Below are 12,088 nucleotides of genomic sequence, written 5' to 3'. Positions count from 1 at the left end.
ATTTCGATTCAGTGACATCGTACCGACGAGTTCAAAAAGAAAGCAACGAATTGCTGTATACGGTTTTGGTCACTCGTTATGGTCCGCAATCGGTTGCCAGCGCAAGCTGGTTAAATTCAAACCACGTTTAAATGCTTTTCAATTTCAACACAACTCTCATTTACAACACTTAACAATTTCAACGCAATTCTCATTTAAATACTTTACAATTTCAACGCAATATGCGAAACGGTAATTATATTAGATACACGGAGTGCACGTTTGCATAGAAATCCGCACTTCGCTCGTCACAGTCGCTAGGAGCGTACGAGCGCAGGTTTCTCTACCTGTTCCCTCTAATGTTACCTATTCGTTCCTATTCGGTCGTCGAAACTTATAAACTTGCCAAAACCGATCCTCCAACCTCGCTACAAACGACAGAGAACAGCTGCCGATGGAGCTGGAAAATTCAGTTCGACGCCCGGATGCACGCTCAACTTCGTTCTTGGTTCAAAGTCTCCCAAGAGACGACGCTCCGAAAACACGAGTAATTCCTCTTGTCCTTTATTAACGGCGAATCGAAATGTTTCCCCGCGAGGAACAATTTCGGCGGAATACTAAGACACGTACTTGGAAAGAAGCAAGTCCCGGCGTCGCATCGATGGGGAAATGGAACGTTGACGCGACGTTCAACCTGCCGGAATAATCGCTGCGGACGGGAACAATATTTCCGCGGGATCGCTCACGGGATTTGAGCAGGAGAGTGTGCGCTTGTTTCTCTGTCAAAACCGAGTTCCGCGCTGATTTGCTAACAATCGTCGTAGTTATTCGAAAGTCAAGTGTCGCTTGCGAGTTTCATACGCGGAAGGTTAATCGGTTCGAATTGAAGAAACGAGTCGAGTCCCTCGAGTCGGACAGTGAAATCAGCTTTTTCCAAAACTACAACGTAAACTATATGTGTATATATATATATATATATATCTTTTCAGCTTTTTCCAAAACGTAAAATATATATAAAATATATATATAATATATTTTACGTAAAATATATATAAAATATTTTTTACGTAAAATATATATAAAATATTTTTTCAGCTTTTTCCAAAACGTAAAATATAAAATATATATATAATATATTTTACGTAAAATATATATAAAATATATATATAATATATTTTACGTAAAATATATATAGAATATATATATAATATATTTTTTCAGCTTTTTCCAAAACTACAACGTAAAAAGAAAAAATATATATATATATATTTGTAATTAAGTATATTTGTATAATATTGGACATATGTATGTATATATTTGTATAATATTGGATGTATATATATTTGTATAATATGTTAAAATAGTTTAAATTTTTCCTAAATGCAGCAAAAGTTAAGCTTAAACACTAAAGTGATTAACATAATTTTAAGTTAATAGCTTAAACACTAAAGTGATTAACATAATTTTTTGTAAGACTGACCAAATAGAAGACCTATATTTATTAAAATTATATCAACAAATATATTAATTATATCAATGTAAATTATATTAAATATATAATAAATTAAATTAAATTATATTAAAATTATATATAACAGAATACCTATATTTATCAAAATTGTTAAAAATAACAATTATCGACAGGTAATTGGCCGCCAACAGACATCAACTGAACATACATATGTAAGTCCTTGCCTGAGTGGCAACCTAAAGACCTAACTTTCTAAGACAGTCTAACCTTCATAATAAATTGCAAGATTTAAGACTTTCAAGAAACTTTCACAATCCACACACAAACAAGTGGTTGATGCGACTTTAAATAGTGAAAACAAAAATAAAAAAAAAAAAAACATATTTACAGTCTTTGGAAACAATTCTATCGCAAAGCATAGCTTAACAAAAAAAAAAAAAAATCGTTCGTAACTTTTCTGAAATTGTTAATTTTTCCATCTATGAAACTACTTACCTACTTCCCCTGAAACTATTAATATTTCTCAAGACTTTCTTTCACGTTTCGGCGAGTACTATCTACTCTAGAATGTTACGACTGTTTTTCTATTCATCCTGTACAGAAGCTCTTCCCGCGCGATCGGTAACAACCGATTATTGACGATTTTTCACTTCGTTTCCACCTCGACGATTACGTTACTGTCAGCAGGCGATTAGTTCTCGCTGGGCTCGCGGTGCAACGATTGCATTTCGATGGAATCGGCGCGATGCCTCCAAGTGGCGCGCTCGTTTTCGTTCCACCTGCAATCGAATCCCCAATGGGAGACTGGGTGGTGGTCCGCGAGCACGGCGAGCATCTATTAAACATCGACGGCAGTCGATTTTGCTGCCGCAACTTCGATACTGCGCGCGGATTCCGTTCCAACTTCCAAGCCGCGTTCGGATCCGCGTTGCAGTGTACGATCAGCCATTGGTACATCACCGATTATTATTTATTGCTGTGGAACGCAGGCAGCGCCGGAATAACCGGGATACTTCCGATAACACCGGAATCCTTTTGTGATTCTCGCGTGTCAGATGGTTCGAAGCGACGATCAATTGAGATAGGGGAGAGCAGGGCAATACCTAATGTATTTAGCTTCGTAACAAAAAAAAGCAAGAGGAGAAAAACAAGGCTAAGTCTCTTAACTGGACTTTATACGACAAGAAAATGGCCGAACTTTTTTGGAAATAAAATTTTCTGGGGGTATTATTAAAGACGATATTATTAAAGTTGTAAAATTTTTATTTAGCTGAAAAATAATAGAAACAGTTGTTTTTAACAATTTTAATAAATATTAGTATTCTAGTTGGTCAGTCTTCAAAAAAAATTATGTCGATCACTTTTAGGTTTAGGAATTTCTACTGCATTTATAAAAAATTTAAACTGTTTTAACATTATATATTATAATATATTATATTATGTTATACTTAACATAATATATTATATTATATTTAATATAATATATTTAACATTATATATATTATATGTTATAATTATATATTATACTATTTTAACATTATATATAATATAATATATTTAACATTATATATTATATATTACAATTATATATTATACTATTTTAACATTATACATTATACAAATATACATAATTACAATATAAAATATAAATACATGTATTTTAACATATACAAAGCCCAAATATATATATACATATACCTCATCTGTATATGTGGTAAAAATGATGAAGCGCCAATAAGAGGAGCATTCAAATGTTCAAATGTCAAAATATTAAGATAAAACAAGAAAACACGAAGCCAATCATATCAAATCGTGGGTACTATAAAGGGATCAAACGATGATCTAGAGATCGAGCCTTCTTTAACACTGGAACCATCGATGACTAAAATAATAAAAATCGAGTCAAGGAAATTAGAATGCAAGGAATATGAAACGATTTATGGACACGAACTTTCATTCGTATATTTTGCAAAAAACCACTCGAATTTCTAAAAAAAAATGTAACATTAAATAAGTAATATTATACATGTAAATGTAACATTGAATAATAATGTTGCAAAAAAATTATGTATATATATATAATATTCATAATAAATAATGTTGCAAAATTACTCTAAAAAATTATAAACTGGTTATTTCGACAACTTTGATAGTTCCAGTGTCAAACTACCAGTCACTCGACCCTGAAAACATCGACAGCCATGCAAACGATTTCGACGTCGAATTTCCAAGGCGAGCAGATCGCAGGGTGATAACCGGAGCACGCGATCAATTACAGATATCGAACGAAGGTTAATTAACTGGCGGAGAATTCCGCGGTGAGGAACAGGATACCACCTGGCGGAGTTAACGAGAGGGTCGAAGATAGGAGAGGAACGTCTAGGAGGGGGAGACATTTGTCAGGAATGGAAAGACGATGGATCGCGCGCGCGTACAGCTTGGGAACCCGATGAATCGTGCGTTCCCTCCTTCTCTTATCATCTAACACGGGATAATGTTGATCCGTCGTTTCTGCGCCTGCCACGTTGCACGACTAATATCCACGATCATGTCGAGTAAATACGGTATTATCTCGTGTAATCTAGAACGAGCGGCTTCTTAGTCATTAGCGGCAGTATCGGCTTACCGATATATTACCGGTGGTTGATTATTATTAACGAGCGGCGAGACAAAGGCGAGACCGGATGTTCGCGTGTCCCGTCGCTTGAATTTCTAAATTTCTCGGCGAAGTCAATCTTCATCAAATTGTGTTCCACGCTTGTTCTTCATCTCTTCGCGGATGATCTTTGAGATGATGACACTTTGAAACGACTCTTCAAAAAAAGAAAAGCACTCTGGTGAGCAGAAAGAATACAGTTTGTGTTTTAACTAACCGAAGTGATTGAAACGATCAATTTATAATTTTTGCAATACAGTGTATTTTTAGAGAGAGGTTTGAAATGATTTTTCAGAAAATACACAGATAAAAGCTTGTGTACTCCATTGTGTTATAAAAGTTTTTCCATTTTTTTTTTTTTTTTTTTTTTTTTTCGATGAAGATTTCGACCCTTACTTTCTCGATTGCTAGCGCAGTGGTGGGAGTAGTATAGTATAGTGGAGGGGATAGATACAGTGGAGGGGATAGCGCTAGTGATCAGAAAAGTGGGGGCAGGCCGCCAGTTAGCCAGCTCTGGTTTATATATATCGTTGATAGTTCTACGTGAGACGTAGAAACGTGAACGCTATTTCTTCGAAAAAGAAATATTCTTTTCACAAAAAATTTCGCACAGATCGAAAATACTCTAACGCACTCAATTAATAGTGTGTCCAATTTCCAGCACTAACTAGTTATCGAATTCGAGAATTTTGAAGGTCTTCATCTGTCTCGCATGCTGAAAAGTTGAAAATGAAAAACACGTCTAATCGCCAGTGCTGGAAATTAAACACACTGTTAACTGAGCGTGTAATAATATTTTTAAATGTGCTTTCAATCACTGCAAGATTTTTTAAAAAAGGAATATTTCTTTTTCAGGTTAATGTGGTTACTGACATTTTCGTTAAACACACTGCTGTCTGCACGTCTCGAAATTTATATTTATAAATTTATATGTTAAATTTAATTTAAATATAGTTTCATTACAATAATATACTTTAGTAATAATTTAAAATTGATAATAATATTTATATAGTTAAAAGTAATGAAAATGAATTTTTTTTTTTTAAATATATAAGTAAGATTTATTTTGTATCTTTTGTATCAGGGTTTATTAATTTATTATAATAATTTTATTTATCTCGAAAGTAAATGATCTAAATATATATGAGTATATTACTTTTTTTGTAGAGTAAAAACAACAAATATATATTTAGAAATTAAATGTTTGTCGTACTTACAAATACCTAGTTCTTTTTTAAACAAAATTTAATTTACATACAATAATAACTCATTAAATATTAATATTTAATTAATTTTATTATACAAAAAAATTCATAGGACAATCTATGAACTTATTTACGTAATATATAAATATATTACTTTCAAATTATGATTTCAGTATTAATTAATTAATATAAAAAAAAAAAAATTTTATAGTTCATTAATCTTTAAGCAATCGAGAAAGCAATCGAGTGTGTCCCGAAGTGGCAACGCCTGCGCATAATTCGCTTGCCACCCTATTCCGCGCGAGAATGGGCGAAAGTTTCGGCCAAACATATACGAACATATGATAACACTAATTAGCACTGGGATTCGTTCAAGTGGGAGAGCACGCGAGAGCGGTTGTTTGTTTCGATGAAACCCGGTGGGGTCGATCGGTGGCAATATTTGGAAACGCGGCGCGGCGTTACATCAAAAAGCACCTGGGACGTCAATCGATTCGCATTTCCACGGGGGGGGGGGGGGGGGAGAAAGAGGCCGACGGCACTGTTTCGTTTTTGGCTAACGAGTTTTTAATTTTAGTTTCTAATTGAAACGACGAGGGGGGGGGGGAGGAGGGGGGGGGCGAGAACGCCGGACGCGGTCTCTCGTGCCCGGCGTGTATCATAAAAAGTTATCGTTGCCCCGGCATCGAATAAAAAATAGCCCGATAAATTCGAAACGCAACGGCGACCCCGAGCCTCGTAAATTAAACCGTATAAAAGTGGAAGGAAATTCCACTCGCCGACGAATAAATCGCCGTAAGCGAAACGGCCCTCCGATGAACGTGCGCGCAACTAGTCGAGCGTAATCGCGGCCATCCTATCTAAACAGCCGTCACGGAACGACCTTGCCGCGATCGAGTGGATCGTATTCTGGAACGATTTAAACGGGCAGATTAAAACCGGCCGTGTTGTCTGGAAATACAGACGCGGTCCATTTAAAAAGCGAGATAAAAATTTCACCCGTATCACCCCGTTTATCTCGTCGTCGGGATCTTCCGGGGTGGAGAAGGGAGGGGTGGGGGGAGGGAGGGGGGTTTGCAGCAATACGAAAAGAGAAACTTGAATTTTTGGACAATCGGCATTGTTTCAAGATCGTATCTAAACGATGCAATAAAAAAGAATACATAGTTGTTTGAAAAAATATATGTATCGATGATGATAATGTGAAGTTTTAAAGTTTTGAAGAAAGACGATCTTGGAAGAAAAATACTCCTACCAGTTATTGGTCTTTCAATATCATTCGCGTTGAGGTGAAAAATATTCTTTGCGTCGTCGTCACGCAATACTTGAAAAAATATTTAGGTAACTTTGCTTAAATGGACCAGCCTGTATACAGCGCGTTACAAGACTGATGGATATGATCTTATGCAGTGAAAAGGTTGATCAATTTTTTACTGTACAGTGAGAAGTATAACTGTAGCGACTAGTATAACTAGTATAACTCTAGTGACAATGAAAAAAATACGGCACATGTGTTACATTTGTATATGTCACATGTGCCCATCTGCAACACATAGTGGCACTGTATAGGTTAAGTATTGTATAGTATAGGTCAATGATGGCAAACCTATGACCCGCAGGTTTTTTAAATGACCCACGCATTGATTTTTATAAACTTATCATCATATATATAAAAGAATTTTAATTATTTTTTGAACCCCTCTTTTCAAAAAATGTTAAGAAAATTACAAGTGTTCGGTTAGAGCTTAAAGTGAGAAAGAAATGCACAATTGTGTTTTATGGAGGATTTACGACTTGGTTATGTATACATATAGGTATTTTAAGTCTTAAATGTTATACGAGTTAGTTGTGTCCAAAAAATTTTATATAGCGCTTACGATTAAACAGATGTAATAAACACTAAAAAACACACCAGATCCCATTCTAGAATGGGTAGCTTTGCTAGTTTTTTATATAATAAAAGAGAGAACAAACAATAAAAAATTTTAAGAAAAAAAGTATATATATATATATAATGTATAGTGCAAGGGTGACTGGATATGATGTCACCCCTTTTATATCAATTTTTCGACGTCGACATTTATTTTTTGCCCTTCACTTGCAAAAGTAAAAGTTGTAAAACAAAAAGGAAACGTAAATCTTTCAGAGGATTATAAAAGAACCAAAAAAAAGTAATTTTTAACCATCCTCCCCTTCCCCTTTCCAAGTGACGCCACTGACTTAGTGACCCAAGAGCTAGTACTAAAAAAAATAATGAACAAAATTTGACCTACTTCTCAAAAAGGTTCGCCGTCACTGGTATAGGTTCTCTACTTCTGACGTGAGATAGAAAGCATCAAAATACTCTACAAAGGCATAGAATACAAACATTAGAATACAAATGGATTCCTGAATGTGAAAACACTAGAAAAACATGTGTCACATTTGTATATGTTACACGTGCCCATCTGTAACACATAGTGGCACTGTATAGGTTAAGCGCATTGCATAGTATAGATTCCGTCTCTTCTGACGTGAGATAGAAAGCGTCAAAATATCCTACAAAGGCATAGAATACAAACATTGAAATACAAATGGATTCCTGAATGTGAAAACACTAAAAAAGAATCGCTTCGTTCACAAAAACATTGAAACTCCTCGAGCTGAAATTTCTAACTCTATCCGCACTGAACGCTATGTTGTTTGCTCTGAAGTTTGTCGCATGATGTCATGGTGTCCACCCGAATATCCAGTTCGATTATCAAGGCTATTATCTCTATGTTAGAAAAACAATGGTAAAACCTAGTTCTACCTAATTTACCTAGTTCTACCCAGTTTATCGGTTACGCAAACTGCGTTTTCAACAGCGCATCTCCAAGCTGACTCGCCGTCAAATTATTATTCTTAGAAACGATGGTTTACGAACGTACCAATTTTACGTGCCGCGTTCTGCTTCAGTCTGTCGGCGGTGTTGTTGGTAACAACCGAGAACGAACTGTTAGTCAAACGTCGGCAAACAAGGAAACTTCTCTTTCACCCGGAGGTCTGCTAATTAAGTATCCACTCCGGCTCGTTCGACTCGTGGAAGAGCGACTTTACGATCGGATCGTCCGCGTCGTGCCGATAATTGTCATCATAACCTCAGCGGAAGTTCACCAACTGCCGCGAAATTACAAAAACTCCGTCGTCACGTGAGAATATTTTATTCCAGCGACAAAAATTTTCGTTCTCGATTTAGTTTTTTTCACGAAAAAGAATCCCAAGCTACGAAACACCCTGCACGAGCATCCCTCGAACAGAGCGAATCGCCGGATTTCAGGTCAATTTTCTTTGCTCGTGATGTCGATGACGTGCACACGCGAGAGCACAGGTATAAAACACTCGCGCGACTTTTTTTTCATCGCTATCGTTTCTGTCTGCAGCCGGTGAAAATCGTTGGATGGTCGTGGCCGACGGTTACAGTGATTGGGAGGAGAAAGCGAGTGGCGTTTGTTGCGTTCGGCTTCGGATCAAAAGTGGAAGCGTTTTTCGAAAGGGAGGCGAGGGCTCACGAACTGCAGGAGCACAGTTTCATTAGTCTAATGGACCTCGACGCTCGAAACTCGAGTTCGCACGGCGCGGTGTAACGCCCGAACAAGCAATCAGAGCGATCGAAAGAAAAACCGCGGGACGTTTCCCGGGCGAGGAAGAGGAAAAGGAAAAACGAAGAGACTCGCGCTTTTAAGGCGCACGCCACGAAAAGTAAAGCCGCGGGCAATTATTTAATTGCCATGCTTGTCTGTCTTCCCAGGACCAGCGGAGCACTTTTTTTTATCAACTTAGTCGCTCCTGTTTTTTTCTTTTTTTCTTTTCTCTGGCGCATCGCTTTCCGCCAGATTTCTCCCTGTGGTAATTTGGAAAATTCGCGGCGACACTTTGAGGAAGGTTTTCTGACGTTTTTAATTAACGACACTTTTACCAATTAGGGGAAATGAGCGAGAAAGTGAGAAACAGTCGGAGGCTGACCACGTAGTCGTAATTTTTCCTTCTTGCATAATGACCAATTGACTTTTATGGCTAACTTGTGTGATCGATTATGTGAAACGCAGATAATCGAACGGATGGATCTTATGGATAATTGAAATTGCTATTTAATTCTTTCTTTCGTGTCTACTTATTATTAGTATAATATAAAACGAAGAATGAATATACGAAAATCTTGAGACATTTTTAACCTTAACTTAAAAAAAAACTTGGAACGATTTTCAACCCTCCAAAACTGGATCGTTAATCATCCTCAGTGGAAATTTCGCCCGTGAATTCTTTCTGAAGCAAGTCTTTTCACTCTTCCCGAGGAATCATTCACGGGTTTGATTTAAAAACTGATTGTATGTACAATACAGCAAAGGCTTCATTCAAATTCATATTGCATTTCTTTTTCTCTCTCTATCTTTTTTTTTTTAGAAAAGCAAAGAAATTATTTTTTTTTCTTTCCTCTGCTTTAATATTTGCTGTAAATGGAAATAAAGGAAATTTTGGATTCATATCCACGTGTTACTTCCAAACGAACAGCATTCGAATATGATATTAGTGAAACATTCACTATATTGTTCAAAGATCTTAGAACAACTTCTATAATTAATAGACAAAATTTTTTAACTGCAAGCAATACGATAATTTATTAATATCTGATAGATTCTTTCTTGTATTGAATATTATCTAATTCAGAGCGGGCTAACTGGCGGTCCGCTACCCCCTCCACTGCATCGATCCCCTCCACTATGCTAGCGGTGAGGAAAGTAGGGGCAAGGACTCGTGGGCCGGCTCTTATCTAATTTAACAATTCTCGGTAAATAGTGCAACTTTTCGATTATTATCTAATTTAATTTTGTTAATTCAATCGAGCATTATTTAATTTAAGTTTTCAATTTTATCGAATATCATCTGACTTAATTTTTTAATTTAATATAAATATTATCGAATTTAATTTCTTAATCAATTATCTAATTTAATTTTAATTTTAATTTAATCGAGTATTATTTAATTTAATTTTTTAATTGCACGCAAGACTCTTCCTTATATAAAGTATTATTCAATTCAATAGTCCTGAATGAATTCTTGTGATTCTTCGATTTTTATTATTTCAATTCTGAAAAACAAACGCTTCGACACTTATCCTAAGAGTTTTGAGAGGAAGTGCACGTACAAACGTAGGAAAGTATGAAAGGCTTGAACGTGTCGATTATCAAAATGGAGCATTAAACAGACATAAATAAAGCTTCCGATTTCCCATTATTCTCGATATAACTATCGCGTGTTTTAACCTCATCGGGAACGTGTTAACGTCTCGTCGTTAAGCAAGAATTCCTCTCGATCGGGAAATTAATCTGTAGTTCTTGGAATATTCCCAAATTCCGCGTTGATAAACTCTCAATTACGGGAATAAAGTGCGTAGCCCCGAACGTCGGAACGAAATTGAATGTTAAATCGATTTAACGAGTCCTTTCTTGTGGAACGACGACACCGTCGCGACAAGCTGAGGAATCTTAATTAACAGGATATTAAAATAATCGCGCAGGGACCAGGCTAATTGAATCGTGCTTGTAAATCAAAAAACCTGGACAGTCTTGCACAATTAAATTAACGTCATTAACGAAAGTTTATAGTAGATTACAAGTTTCGCCCTCGGCGAAACAATAGCAAACTCCACGGTGAAGAAAATTCTTATGTAAATAACTTCGACAGAGTTAGAAAGATCGATTTTTCGAAAATTGTAAAATTCTGTAAACTGTAAAATCGCGATTCTTTTAGAATGCTCTGAGAACATAACTCTTAATGACAATGAAAAATTAAATTAATAGCGATAGCAAAAATTTGAAAACAATGAAATATATTACAATATATTGATAAATTTATATGTTACAATTACAATTATAATAATTAATATTTTGCAGCGAAAAACACAACTGTATCAATGACAATGAAAAATTGAATTTGATAATAATAATAGTAATAATTTGAAAACAATGATATGTTATTATATATTACATTTATAATTATAATAATTATACAATTATAATTATATATTACAATATATTACAATTATAATTATAATAACAATAATTATAATTATAAAATTAAATATAATATAATTATAATTATAATAATATTATAATTATAAAATTAAATTTGATAATAGTAATAGTAATAATTTGAAAACAAAGAAATATATTATATTATATATTGATATATTACAATATATTACAATTATATATTATTATATATTACATTTATAATTATAATAATTATACAATTATAATCATATATTACAATATATTACAATTATAATTATAATAATTAATATTTTACAGTGAAGAACATAACTGTATCAATGACAATGAATAATTGAATTCGATAATAGTAATAGTAATAATTTGAAAACAATGAAATATATTATAATATATTGACAAATTTATATGTTACAATTATAACTATAATAATCAATATTTTGCTGTGAAGAACATAACTGTATCAATGACAATGAAAAACTGAATTTGATAATAGTAATTGTAATAATTTGAAAACAATGAAATATATTATAATACACAGATAAATTTATATATTACAATTGTAATTATAATAATTAATATTTCACAGTGAAGAACATGTATCAACGACAATGAAAAGTTAAATTTGATAACAGTAATGAGAACAATGAAATGTAACATATCGATAAATTTACATATTACAATTATAATTGTTACAAATAAATATTTGATAATAACTCACAAAGTATATACAAAACTGAAGGCCCACGTA

The sequence above is a fragment of the Frieseomelitta varia genome, unplaced genomic scaffold (genome assembly GCF_011392965.1).
Source record: "Frieseomelitta varia isolate USP_RPSP 00005682 unplaced genomic scaffold, Fvar_1.2 scaffold_336, whole genome shotgun sequence".
Taxonomy (NCBI): domain Eukaryota; kingdom Metazoa; phylum Arthropoda; class Insecta; order Hymenoptera; family Apidae; genus Frieseomelitta; species Frieseomelitta varia.
This window is presented reverse-complemented; position numbering follows the sequence as displayed.